The following is a 15148-nucleotide window of genomic DNA, read 5'->3' as shown; positions in this document are numbered from 1 at the left end:
TAAGGAGAGGCAAACTGGACTACTCAAGAGGTTATATTTTTACTTTTTCCAGAAGGTTTGACAAAATACAACGTCAAAAGATGTCACAAGCAAATAAGCCAACAGGAGCCAGTCTTACAAGAGATGTTTCCAGTTCAGACCTGAGTTGAAATGGAAACAGATCATGCAGAGATGAGACATGCAGCTCCAGTACCTTCAGTAGAAGATGAATTACATTTTTACTTTTTTGAATTAAAACCTTCGACCCCTAGTGGATCGAGGCAGGAATCTATGAGGGGGAGGATGGGGAAGAGGAAAAGGAAAAACAAAAGATTCAGCCAAAAAAGGAAACAAACAATTAGCAGGATTGAGGAAGAAGCAATGAAGGAAGACTGCAGTGTAAACATCATTAACCTAACAGACATGGTGCTGAACAAGGAAGAATCCAGAATCTTATCTTTGGGACTTTCATTTTGTATCGCAAACTGAGTTTGATTATGTACAAACAAGAGTATATTGTTTTAAATTTATCAGGAAACTAAAATTGAAAATGTTTTTTGACAGTAGAAACATGACCCGAACACGCAGTTCACAGGGTCATGAAGACAATGGTAATTTAGCTATTCCTGATTTAAATATTATGCGTAAAAGGAATAATCTATTGGGAGGGGACCAGTTGGAGGCCTCATATGATTGGCTCATACATGAGGAAGGCCTGAGTGTTTTTGGTAGGTCAAATACTCCTTTCAGGCTTATATCAGTCTTTTTTCCAATAATGCCTAAGGATGCAATTGACATGTTTTCTGGAGCAGTGATAAAAGATTTTAAGAAACTAAAATCCAAGAGATATATTAACGAACAGCTTCAAGAAAAGAACAGGCAGAAACAATGTAAACAGCTTATGCTATAGATGCACCAAAGAAAGGATATAGTGGTGAGGCAAGCAGACCAAGGTGGCAACATTGTGCTCTGGCCTCTAGAAATGTCGAATGGGAACAATTAGGGGCCATCGACTGCTATGAGAAAATAGCCAAAAGTGAGGGTTTAAGGATCAAGGCTGATTACCATAGTGAATTGTCTAGATGGAAGACATTGGGCCTTTTAACGCAAAATGAATTCAACTTCCTCAAGATAAATGAGCCTGTGCTACCTGTTTTTTATTTGATGCCTAAGGAGCATAAAAACCTAGTCAAACCTCCAGGTTGACCAATAATTTCATCAATTGGCAGCCTGTTGGGGAATACATCTAAGTTTGTTGATTTTTTTCCCTGCAAGAGTCAGTTAAGAATTTGTTATCTTACATTAAAGATACAGGGAACTTTTTACGTAAAATCTATGATATCAATTGGGAGGAGGATTACATCTTAATTACGTTAGACATTAATTCCTTATACACTAGCATTTCCATTAAGGATGATATGGGAGCAGTGAATTTTTTTTTAAGCTCCAGGCCCCTCACTTTATCTAGACATATGGAAGTGATTTTGGAAATGATCAACTGGTGCCTCAACAATAAAAAAATTATATTTGGCACAGAACTTTTACGTCAATTAAGAGGAACTGCGATGGGCACGTGCTTTGCCCCCCGCTGTGGGAATTGGCATATGGGCTGGTAAGAGGAGCATGTGGTGCCCAACATATGCTCAGTAGAATTGCTGAAGAAAGTTATTTTGTGGTCACGTTTTATCAATGACTTTTTCATTATCTGGCGGGGATCATAGAGTTCGGCCAAACAATTTGTGGCAAAAATCAACATTAATACACTCAATTTGCACTTTACCTCGCATATAAGTCAGTAGAGTTTATATATCTAACTGTTTACATTGAGCAAGGGAAACTTTACACAAACATTTTTAGGAAAAGCACAGCAGGGAATACAATTTTACATGCCCAGAGTTTTCACCTCACTAGTCTGAAATACAATATCTCCTATGCTCGGAACCGATATATGAGAAGGAATTTCAGTAAGAGAGTACAACTAAAGATGGCACAGCTAAATCTAAAACACAGATTCTCAGCAAGGAGTTATAACACTGAAATACTGAGGGAAGCTAGGATTAAAGCAAATCGTAAAGAAAGGAACAAATTGCCTTTTACGGAAAGCATGCAGGATGACTCCAAACAGGAACTACCATTTATCACCCGATTTAACACTCAACATGTTTAAGTGAGGCCGATATTCTGAAATATTGGCATTTTCTGTGCAGTGACCCAATTATTGGCCAACAGATAAGTAAGAAACCCTTAATGACTCGTAGGGCGAGGTCAATGAGGGAAGACCTTGTAGTCAGCAGCTAAGAGATGAGAGTTGGTGGAATATGGCTGATGGGCAGAGGGGGTTTCTCTAAATGCCACGCAAGGCTTGCAAATATGGACTCAAAATTAAGCAATTACCTATACAATTGACTGATCAGGTGTGGACAATTGAACAATCTTTGCACTGCAAAAGTGAACATGTAGTGCATGTTTTACGTTGTAGCTGTCAGAAAATATATATAGGCAGTACTATATTGAATGCCCACCAGAGAATATTGCAACACATAAGAGCAACTGTAAATAAGGACTCTACGTATCCAGTTGTGAGACACTTTGAGGCAGTACATGACAGTAACTTGGACAATTTGCAATAGTTTGCTATAGGCTAGGTACCAATCGGAAGTAAAGGGGGAAACAGAGAACGCTGCTTGAAACAGTTGGAATCAAAACACATTTTAAGATTCAATACGAAGGTCCATATGGGCCCTTAATATTGAAGAGGACCTACATGTTCATTTATAGTTTGAGCTCCTCTTGCGATGAACACAGTCTGAGAAAAATAATTTGAAGGAAAGAGAGGTAATGTTTTTTAACTTTGAGCACAGAGCACTTTAGACATGCATGTGTGAATTAGAAGAGTGGGCCAAGGGGAGAGATAGGAGGTACATTGCATATTAATACATGAGAGGTGCAAGGGGTAAGCCTGCTTCAGCACGTAAAGAGATAGAAATACGAATGCCCTTGAACTCTGTATCCTGTTTAGAAAGGAAATAGGCATCCAAAAAGTTTATTTTTTTCTAAAAAATGAGGGACGCATTACAGCACGTATCACGGTTAGCTCAATTAATAATTCAGGAGAAGGGAATGTTGGTTTACCACATTAAGATTTACTGATTAGGCATTATACGTCGGTCAAGTCATGGGTGCTTTGGCTAAAGGGTTACTGTTTAATACCTCAGATTTAGTGTTTTTAAACATGTTTTGTAATGCTATACTCATTGCTTATTGACTGTTCATTGGTACAAAAACAGTTGAGCAAAACGAGAGTAAACGATTTTTTTGTTGAATTGAAAGTTTAACATGAATATAGTAATGCTGTTAGCATTTTGTAAAATCAATTCCTTTTATATTGTAGATTCCCCTGACGAAGGAACGGTGATCCCGAAATGCATTGGGTTATTTTGAATAAATCGTGACGTTTGGAACTCTATGGTGCTCCTGTGTTTATGTGAACATCGTCGTAAAAACTATAATGAGTAAAATGGATTGAAAAAATTGAAACTATGAAGGATTAAACGTGTGTGAAAACATGAAAAATGAGGAGTAAATAAGTTGTATTTAATTCATTTGATTCATTTAAGTATGCGGCTGTGCAACTTGGTGGAAGCCTACCAGGTTCCCCTCGTGTTTTGTTACATTGCATATTAGGGCACTTAGCCAAAATCTCAAAAATCTTTAAAAATCTTTGATAACTATATGAAGTTTGCACTTGGCACACTTTTAGAATAGGACATAAATGTTTGCATGTCAGCTAAGAGGTATTTATTTCTAGCTGACTACTATTTTACCTAAAATACCTTCCTACATGTTGCACCTTACTATGCATTAATGCGCTGTTTGCAATTAATTCACTTGTACATGTTTACATACTGATTGAGCCCTTTATTAGTGTGTTTAGGCAGTCATTTAAACCTAGAGATATAAGTTGCCGGCCTGTGAGCAAATGGTGCAATTTTTGTCTGTGCAATATAGCTTCATGACTAAACTTGCTGTGTACTTGTTTGGTAGAAAAGCGGTTGTTACGCACTCGGCACTTTATGAAGAATAAGCACTGGCTTGTTAAGGAAGAAGTTTATATTTATTTTCAGGAAGGGTTTACTGTTAGTAGAGGCACCATGCACTTTGAAAATATGGACATAATGAATGACACTAGCGCTTTCATATCTTTTGTAAAAACCAACGGCGCATTATAACCCTTGCATAATAGTTGGCTATTGCGGAGATTGTTTAATTAAATCGAGGTATAAGAATTTAACACTCAGTGTTTTACAGCACTGTATGTCTGTTATTGCCCATATTGTCATAAAATCACAATAAGCATGTAGGGATTGAGCCCATATTCGATAGTCACATTTTATATACTTTTTTGCTTTAAAATGAAGTCGGAGAATATGACAACATTGTTATATTTGATTTATAAGGTTTATTAAGTTCAAGGTTTAAAATACACAGTGCAATTGTATAAACATTGAAAAAACTTTATTGAATGTGAAATGTTGAACAACATTGCACTTTCACTTTAAGGATTGTGAATTAAAAAATAAATATTGCACAAAGTGGCATTCGGGCACTGTTGTGAGAAAGACTGTGGAGACGGTTGAAACGCGTCACCCCAAGACACAATAAACTTAAGGCCAGGCCCTTCAGCCAACCCCACATGGCAGACCGTGGAGACGGTCAAAACACGTCACTCCAAGTCACAATACACTTAACGACAGGTCCTTCAGCCAACCCCACATGGCCTTCGACCGTGTGTGGCAGGCTGTGGGCCACATGGCCTAGCCCTGGGGACCCCATCCCCTTGTCTTTTTTCCCTATTACAGGGGAGGGAGGTCATGGGGCCCACTCCCTGAGCCTCGTTTGGACCTGGGGACCCTTTCCCCTAGGGCAGAACAAGTTAGTTGAAAAGGGGAGTTTGCCACATGGTCCCCCTCACAATCCGCTTTAGGCCCTAGGCACCCCATCCTCAGGCCTCAGCTGCATTTCACCAATTTCTCCTGCTCTTTAGACCCACACTCTGTGGGGCATATTTACAAGCCCCCGTTGCCAACGGAGCATCCCTTTTTTGATGCTCTGGTGGCTTAATGCCATTTTCAATATCTACAAAGTGGCACTAAGCCACTTAGCGTGGCTTAACGCCTCCTTGTAACTATGCTCCTTTCTGCCACAGTGTTCTGCAACGAAGGGGCGTGCAATGGGTGTTTCTATGGGTGTTCCACCGCAGCAACCATTGCTTTTTTATATTGCCCCAGATTTACAAGGAGGTGTAAATCAGGGCCAGCGCCAAAAATGAATGCCATGCAAGAGCAGGCGTTAGAATGGCACACAAGGAGAAATGCTCTTATTTCTCCTTGTTTTTACTCTCTCTATGTGAGCAGGACTCTGCACACACTTAGAAAGAGCAAAAAGCTATTATTTATTGTTTATGTGCAGTAAGGTGTCCCTGCCTGCACATAAACAATCATTAAATAATGATGATTTGCTACTTCTATGTGTGCTGCACAGTGCAGCACACACAGAAGTAAAAAAAATAGCCATTATGAATTGTTTATGTTCAGGAAGGGACACCTTCCTACACATAAACAATCATTCCCTGCAACTTAGGCACCCTTGCACTATAGTACACGGGCGCCTGCGTTGGCACTAGGCAGCTAATTTTAGCGCTAGGGAAGACACAATGGTGCACTGTATTGTAGTAAACAAGGCGCATATTTGTGTTTTGAAAATGCTCTGCGCCCCAACATTTTCTCGTAACTATGCCCCCTTATTCTTTGTATAGTTCCAGGGAGCCTCATCATTTGAACATATCATTAAGGGAATATACAAATGAAAAGCAAATAGAGTTACGACCCTTTCACTGTGATCATATTAACTAATGTATTTTATTAGTTTAGTTTTATAATTGTGAGTCTGTCTTTTAAAAATGAACTCCAAACTATGTCTGTAAATGTAATTGTTCGACTTTTATGATTCTTCTTTCTGAATCGAATAAAGTTTTTGAAACGAAAAACGAAACGACCCTTTCACTGGTCTTAGGTAGAATGCTAAATAAAGAAATCAACCAGCTGAACATCAACTGAAGCATGTCCAGGTTAAAGTGACCTTTTCTTCAGCACAGACTCTTAGGTTCGGAGGAATAACTTCAAACCGAAGGAGGTTGACTGCCATACTTGGAACAAAAAAGGGAACATATATATATATATATATATATATATATATATATATATATATATATATATATATATATATATATATATATATATATATTCTTATCTTAGGTGCAATTTATAAAGCGCACTGACACCGAAGCTTCCTGGCGCTGATTTCTGTTTTCAAAGTTTACCTTACCGCATAATAATTTCATATTAATGAATCTAACCATCCATGATTAGTACGGAATAGCAAAATAGACAAAATAGCATCTTTTTGTTTTGCGCACCTTTGATTTTTTTATGTTTCAATGCACAGTTTGTCAAGAAATAAATTGTCATTAAATAAAAAATGACCATTGATTTTATAACAGAAAAACTCTCAGTAGCAACACTAGTGTTGAGGAAAAAAACGATCGATTGTGACTATTATTCAGTGTTTAGGATTCTGTCAAGACCAGCAGTAGAAGAGCTGGCAGCTTCGAATGTCAGCTTAGAAAATCCTCTTACACCAAATAATTGATAGATATCATTTAGTGCTGTGCCTTTGTGACAAGATCATTCTGCCTGCAATGTGGTGTGTCGCATAAACCCACACAGTTGGTGACAGCAAGGCAGGCCTGACTTCCACCTTGTAATTTCGCTTCCTTTCAGATCAAAGGAGCAAGTCCAAGGGACAGTAAAAGCATGAAACCCTTCACAGGAGGAGGGTTTCGAGGAGGGTTTCATAAGCAGAGGGCCAGTGGTGCAGCTAAGACCTGCAGGTATTTAATAAAAGCCAACATCTGTGCCTCACCTGCTTCAAATTACACGCCTACATTGAGGGGCCAGTTGAGCGCGCCTTTCATGCAGCGACGCTTGAAGCATGGCGCACTTACAGCTGAAGGAGCAGCAGGGCTTCCATGATAGTGTCGCTGGCTCACAGCACACGCAGTTTAGGGTTTGTTCTGCATCTTGATTCTTTTGCTTCGGTTACTTTTCCCACAGTCAGCTCAGCCCCCTGCCGTCTGCGGCAAGAGATGAACACTGTACTCTCTGGCAGTGAACCCGACATTTTCTGTTCCTTATCCAACAGTAAATGAAAGCAGGAGGAGGAGATCATGTGCAGGGAAAAGGAGAGCCGATGAAAAGTGCAGCAAGGCTGGACGTGGAAACTGGCGTACATGAATGACTTCTACCAGATAAGCATTGTCAGACCTGGCATCCTTTGGGTGGTGCTTCCCCTGGCTTTTGCCTTTTACCTGCTGTTTTGCGGATTCTCTTTTTGTTGCCTTTAGGACGCAGAGCACTTTACCATGGCTAACCAGCAGCCACGGCCGGTAGTAGGTGTAACTGCAGGGTGGTGACGTAGGGAGAAGGAAGGGCAGGGTGGGGGGTTGTAATGTATGGATTACGGACTATAACAGGTAAGTAAGCATATAAATAAATAAAACGAAGTTCGTTGTGTGCACTGCATCGCATTTGGTGATGTCACAGTTCTGGGTTTAATCCATCATTATTTTACTCACCAAGCCACCCCAGTTCAGACATGGCCATATGCAAATCAGTCTTCACCCTGTGCCTCGTGGGAACAGTCCAGCCCGAACTGCTAAGCCACGTCTTCCCTGGACCGGAATCAAGCATCCTAGGACCGGTTTCTGGCTAGTATGTCTCATCTCTCCTCTCCAACAAATCCGAAAATTAGGTGTCAACTGCAGCACGGGCCAAGACTCCATGTCACACAACCATCCCCAAACAGAAAAAACCAATGAGGGTCCTGACTGAGAGAGACCTCTGCATCTGCCTTCGTTGATCAGGACCACCACAGCTGTTTGAATACTACCACCTGCCACATTTGTCTTCACGAAAGGTACAGTGAATCACAAGACCCGCAAGGTCTCAGGAGATGCTCTACGTGGCCTCACGGGCAGCTAGGCATACCTGAAGTACCGGTCTTGAGGGCCTGGCCGAAAGCTTGGCCATTATGGATTTTAAAAGCACTAGTTAATTATCGGTCCACTGCTAAGATCATTGCCAAGTCCCTAGCATAACCGTAAATACCTGTATATAAGCACAATGACTGTTCCAACACTGTAATTATCTGCATACTTTGAATGCCCATATTTTGACAAGAGATGATTGAATGTTTGTTGTTTTAGTCTTGTGTTTCTCAAAATTTAATCAGCTATATATCTTAACCTGTGTAGGGTCTTTTTGTGGTATAATCATTGTGCTACTGTGTGTTTATCTGCAACAAATATTTTACAAATTGTGTATCTAGCTTACCCTGACTAGAGTGATGGGTTCTGCCTGACCTAGATGTATACTTTAGCTAACCAGAAACTCAAATTCAAACTGGGTGTGGGCGGAGCTCGCGAAGTCGCACTCTGCGAAGTTACGTGAAGTGCCCCAAAAATTCTGCCTTGCTACTCGAGTTCCATGAGCGTGCGGAGTAAGGTAATAGACATTAATAAACTCCTTCACCCTCCGTGTGTAGCTGCATGTAGTTGTCAACCTTTAAAGATACGCCGCGGAAACACACTTACCAAATACAAATGACAGTGTGCACTGCCATGGGAGCTGCCTTTCTCCACCTTCTGCTCTGAGTCTGGAGGCTTGGCTCTGATTGCCAGTGACCTTCTCTCTCACCTCAGGGAGCACTGCATTGCAGGAAGTTACACACTCACGAATCTTGTTGACTCATCATGACACAATGTGTTTGCCGGATGGCTTTCGTTTGTCTTGCGTTCCCTACAATGGACAGGCAGAAGAGAAGAGTCACTCATGAGCCTGGCAGCTGGCACACACCGGCTGGCTCTGGAGAGCTGTTGGGTGCTGTCCTGGTCTGAGAAGCCACCAGATGAAGGTGAAGGGGCGTCTCCATGATGACAGCGAGCTCTGTGTGGGCACAGACCCCCAGGCCTTCTGCATCTGAGGCCCTGGACCCGAGGAGTGCAGTCTCTCTGAGCAGACCTCCCTCCCAGTGTGGGGAAGAGCCAGCACTGTGTGAACTTCTACTTTCTCGTCCGAAGCAAGTGCTTCGCTGCTGCGCTGAGGGCTTTACATGGGCCGCACCTGGGAAACCTGTGTTTTTCCGGCAGAAATCTTTCTTCGTCCAAGGAGGCCCTCATGCTGATAACATCAAGCCACTGCAGACTGGCCAGAAGGGTTCCTGTGTCAAGACGGGTGGTGCACAATCCCCTTGCAGGACCTGGTAAGGAAGTAAGTGGGGCACATTTGCGGTCATCTGGCAAGGGGCCTGTGAGCAGACTGCTCTCTCAAGTGTGCCATGGTGAGCCGCTCGCGCAGGCCCCATATTGGGCATAATGAATGTGCATTGATGCTTTGCACAGACAATACACCCTCTTAGAGCAGTGATAGGTCAGCAGGGTGGGGATAGGACTAGGCCACGTGGGATTTAGCCACAGCGGGAGCAAGAGCTTAGCAGGAGACGAGCATTTCATATTTGGATACGGGCTGGATATGGTGTTCGATGAAGGGTGAGCGCCAGGGCTCAGGTAAACTCCACTCCGCCGGAATTTCTACGCAGAGCACGGAGTTGCAAAACTCCACGAACACCGCCAGCAGAGCAGAGTTTGCCACCCACCCTTAGTTCTAACAAGCAAGCATCCAACATTGTTCACTTTGTTGGACATCTTCAAACACTTTGATATTAATGGTTAATGGATGGAATTTGTTGGAAATCTGAGCATGGGCGAGCCAACACCAAACTGGTTGTGCAGGATGTAGAAGGTGCTACAGCAGATACTGTCAAAACAGTGATCTTCCCACCACAACTGCCTACAACCACAAGAGTATTTAATTTATGCAGAATTGTTGTACTGGGTCTATTTGAATCAATCATGGAAGCCGCATAACCAGTCTTTCTAATAAAACTCACTAGAAATGCACTGCAGCACTTCACTTATGAAACATTAGTTTCACCGAAATGTTATGTTATGTTAAGGGTGTTTCATATTGCATAAACGTCTCACTCCCGGAGGACTATCTCAGTGCTTAACAGAGTCAAGGCAGAATGGCAAGTTAAAAGAACCAGGTTTTCAGATGGTAGCCTGTTCCAATGGTAAGAAGCAAGAGATGAGACGGATCGATCCGCCGTATCTGGAAGTTCGGATGCAGTGGGGACACAGTAGTTTATGTGTAGATCTCAGATTTCTACTAGGACAGTAGTAAATAAGTTTCTTTTGTGGATATACTGGACCCTTACTGGCCAGGGACTTATAAATCAGGCAGAGAAGTTTGAAAATGATTTTTTTCATAACTGGGAGCCAATGGAGAGCTATAAGTATGAGGACCAATGGTGAGCTTTGCGGAAGCTTTCTAGGCAACTGTGTTTAGACATCCTTAATTTTAGAGAGAAGAGAATCATTGGCCGCTAATAGTAAGGCGTTCCAATAGTCAAGATGACTGATTTTTTAGGCCAGAGTAAGAGTTCTCCTAGGTTTTAATGGGTGCCAGTGAAAGACTTTCCCGAACAAGCATATGGTATCAGAGCAGGGGCCACAAATAGACATAACCTGATCCTTTAAGGACAGATTCTCGTCAAGAAGAACACCCAGATTTTTAGCCGACCACCTAGGGGAAGGCGCAGATCCCAGTTCCGAAGGTCACCAATCATCTCACCAATATGGCCAAGCTTTTCCAAACAACAAAATCTCCATTTTGTCTCCATTTATCTGTAGACAGATGTAGGTCATCCTTGTGGCAATTTTTCTCATGCAGACAATAAACCTATTTTTATCATTTTCTGGGTTTCGCCCTAAGGAGACGATTAATTGGTTATCATCTGCATAGGAAAGTAATTCAAAGGCAAAATACTTAACTATATGGGCAAGGGGAGCCACAAAGATGTTAAAAAGAGTGGGGCTCAAAGAAGATCATTGATGGACCTCCTTGTCCAGAGATAGGATCTTTGAATGAAAGGTATCAAAGGAGACCATTTGTGACCTGTTGTTCAGAAAGACTTTACACCAGTCTTGGGATTTCCCTTGGATGCCTATCGCTTAAAGCTGTTGAATCAGGATGGAATTTGAGAAGGTATCAAATGATGCTGACATATTAAGAAGGACCAGCATAGCTGGCATTCTGATGTCTAGAGATAATCCGATAGAGTCAGATACTGCCAACATGGTGTTTAAGTACTATGAAATACTCTAAAGCCCGACTGTGAGGGGTTAAGAAGAAGATGGTCCTCCAACTAAGAGGAAAGTTAGTTGTTAACATATGAGTCTCAAACCTTGCCAAAAGAGGAAGCAGTGAAATAGGCTGATAATTGGCAGGTTTCTTTGGGTCAGCGTTAGGTTTCTTTAAGATGGGTGTTATGTGTTTGAATTTCCACTACTGTGGCACAACAGCTAAGGTTAACAATACATTAAATAGTGATGTCATTGTGGGAGTGCACAAGGTAAACAGAGCAGTCAATATATAAGGAGGACAGAGGTCAGAATGAGAACCTGATTTGACTTTGATCTATAGTTCTGACACCTGCCCATGAGTAATAGGCTCAAACCTTTCAAGCACTGCTAAAGAATCTCTAGGGAGAGGAATTTTAATGGACAGATCAGTGCAGGATAAGGCGGTGGTACAATAATTGTGATATATTTTCTCAATTTTATCTCAAAATGATTCTCCAGTGTATCACACAGAGCTTGAGAGGCTGGAATAGCCAAGGGGCAGGCAGGAGGATTAGTACATTTATTTAGTACCTTAAATAGTTTTTTAGCAGAATTTCCAGCTTGGTTAATCCTGATGATCATGTATAGTCCACACACTTCCCTGATTTCACTATGATGGGCTCCTAAGGCTTATATATATATATATATATCTTTTTATCAACAGTGGATATTGAGGCCCTCCATATCTATTCTAATTTTCTACAGTTTGTATTTACAAGTCTCAGTTCAACTGAGTACCATGAAGCATTGTGTCTGATGGTTTTAGGAGAGCTGTTTAAGAGGGACAATTATATCTAGTGTTTGAGAGAAAGAGCCGTGAAATAAGGCTAATGTAGATTTTATATCCTGAGTATTTTCTAGATTAGGGGTATGGAAGGCTGGCTCAAAAGACTCTGAGGTGACGTGCTTCCAGGGTCTCAGCATACTACGGGCAGTTTTTTAGGCTTTAGATAAGTACCTTGACAGGGATCTGAAAACTGATGAAATAAGGATTGTTTCATGTCAAGAGCTCAGGGTAGGCAATGGGGAGATGCTGGGAATAAGTGAAAATGAGGTCCAGGGTATGCCAGCCATATCAGTAGGCCAACAACTTTCTGGTGTAAACCTAACATTTCGATATCAGTTAATAGGAGCGACACATCAATGTCTGAAGCAATTTCTGCATGATAATTAAAGTCTCTCAGCAAAAGGATCCGTGGCAAGCACACAAGGTGCTAAATGCTCTCCATATTATGGCTATTGTCCTTCTTAGAGCAGGGGGGGGGCAGTACACTAGAACACCCCTCCAGAGATCACAGTGAGCAGTTTCCAATTTGAAGACACATATCTCCATCCAGTCAGAAAGAAACTATCCACCTTCAAGGATTGCAAGAAAGCTATTACCACTCCTCCTATCATCTTAGTTTCTCTAACAATTCTAACCAACTTATATTTGTCGGGAAATGCAATAGGAATACATGGAAGAGCGAACGCGTGCAGCCAGGTTTCAGTGATAAAACAAATGTTAGGTTGTATGAGGTGAGCAAATCTCACATCTCCGTCGCATGTTTAAGGATGGCTCTTGCATATAGTAAAGTCCTTTTAATTTAGAAGATACAAAAGGAAGTTCAACCTATGATTCCTTTTAGGATATCTTTGATCTTCGGAATAGAGGTCTTTACTCTTTACCTAACATGACCACATAGATTCTAAGTCAGGGCCTATGGTATCAATAACTGTCCTGTTCCCCTGGTTAGTAGTGCAAGATAATTTGCATCCATAACATGAAAATGGGCCTTCCAAGTAAAGGGGGAATGGGGGGACACATTGTAGACAATCGGTCATATGCGGCATACCCAGGTCATTAGGCTTTTTGAGCTCATCGTTGGTATAGTACAGCATTGAGAAGAGACTTACCTCAGTGGTAAAAGATGCAGAGTTTCTGGCGCTTGGCTATGTTCAGGTGAAGCAGGCTTGTCTTTGGTGCGGAAGCGCGTCTGCACCAGACTGACATTATATAGGGAGCTGACACTGAATAGAGAACTGCTGGCCTGCTAACTGACCAAAGTGGTGGCCGCTGCAGTCCAATCCAATGAAGAATAAAGTAAAGCCTTTAGGCCCCTCCGCACAAACTGTGAGAACTGGGGTGGATGGGGAAGCTAAAGGAACAAATAATGCAGCGCAAAAGAATTCTAATTCTAAGTACTGTCAGATGACTTCTCTTATCTCCCTATACTTACTTAAGGTGAGGTAGTTTCTAATGTACATATGTTTTGCGTAACGTGCAAGAGTACTCAGCAGAAGGAAAACAATAAAACAAGGTAATACAAAGAAGTAAATATAGGTGACTTCTACATTAAAACACTGAGGAGGTATGAAGGAAGTGAGGACTTGCTTGTCCTATCATCACCCTGTTCCTTACTCTGCAAGGCTCTGCACAGGGCCATGCATAGTACCTTCTTAGTTCAGGTACCATATCAAAGTCGCCTTCAAACCAGCACAGATCAGTCAACTCCTTATGGAGGGAAGGGTGAGAAATGAAATACTAGGGCGAGGATACAAGTAATTAACTTTGAATGCCCTTTCCTGCCCCATTCAGTACTATATAACAATATACCAAAGAAATATGTATTCACTTAGATCCTCAAATCTATATGACCAAAACTCCCAGAACCATCACGCAATACCAATTTCTTCTAAAAGTAAGACATTCACACTGGGAGTCTCACGAATGAAAGTGGACTAATATGAAGTACCTGTTGTTTTTACTTAGGAGAATTTGTATGTATACTGTACTTTTATGGACGTTTTTACTCCGAATAAAGATCATTTGACTTGAAAGTGGAAATCACCTACTACAACTAATAGCAACAGTCTCAGTGAAAGTTAAAACCCCAATGGATATCAACAGGCTTACATCACCACCAACAGGTGGCACACTCTTGATACTGGTATCCCTATATGATAAACCCAAATGTGTGAGACAGAGTGAGTAAGTACGATTCAGAAAAGGGGGTGGTGATGAACAGAGTGTCTGAATTGAGCAGACCACTCTTACCCAGTCCAAAGATCAGGGCTTGATCCATCACCGTTATTTATCTCACTGCCCCATCCCAGCTCAGAACCTGGCTATATGCAAATCAGTCTGTCCCTGGCCCAGTGCATCATGGGAACAGGGCAGACTAAACTACCAAGCCAATTCTTCACCAGAAAGGAGACAAGCTACCGGGGACCGGTTTCTGGCATTTCAGCCGTCTTCGGCCCGGCTTGCTTGAATCCTGATGGAGCAGTGAGAAAGGGACTCATGTCTGAGTATACCCTGCCACACCTATAGTGGCCAAAAACGATTCAGAAAAGGGGGTGGTGATGAACAGAGTGTCTGAATTGAGCAGACCACTCTTACCCAGTCCAAAGATCAGGGCTTGATCCATCACCGTTATTTATCTCACTGCCCCATCCCAGCTCAGAACCTGGCTATATGCAAATCAGTCTGTCCCTGGCCCAGTGCATCATGGGAACAGGGCAGACTAAACTACCAAGCCAATTCTTCACCAGAAAGGAGACAAGCTACCGGGGACCGGTTTCTGGCATTTCAGCCGTCTTCGGCCCGGCTTGCTTGAATCCTGATGGAGCAGTGAGAAAGGGACTCATGTCTGAGTATACCCTGCCACACCTATAGTGGCCAAAAACGATTCAGAAAAGGGGGTGGTGATGAACAGAGTGTCTGAATTGAGCAGACCACTCTTACCCAGTCCAAAGATCAGGGCTTGATCCATCACCGTTATTTATCTCACTGCCCCATCCCAGCTCAGAACCTGGCTATATGCAAAT

Source organism: Lissotriton vulgaris, chromosome 8 (genome assembly GCF_964263255.1).
Source record: "Lissotriton vulgaris chromosome 8, aLisVul1.2, whole genome shotgun sequence".
NCBI classification, from domain to species: Eukaryota; Metazoa; Chordata; class Amphibia; order Caudata; family Salamandridae; genus Lissotriton; species Lissotriton vulgaris.
The sequence above is the reverse complement of the archived record's forward strand: the minus strand, read 5'-3'. Positions refer to the sequence as shown.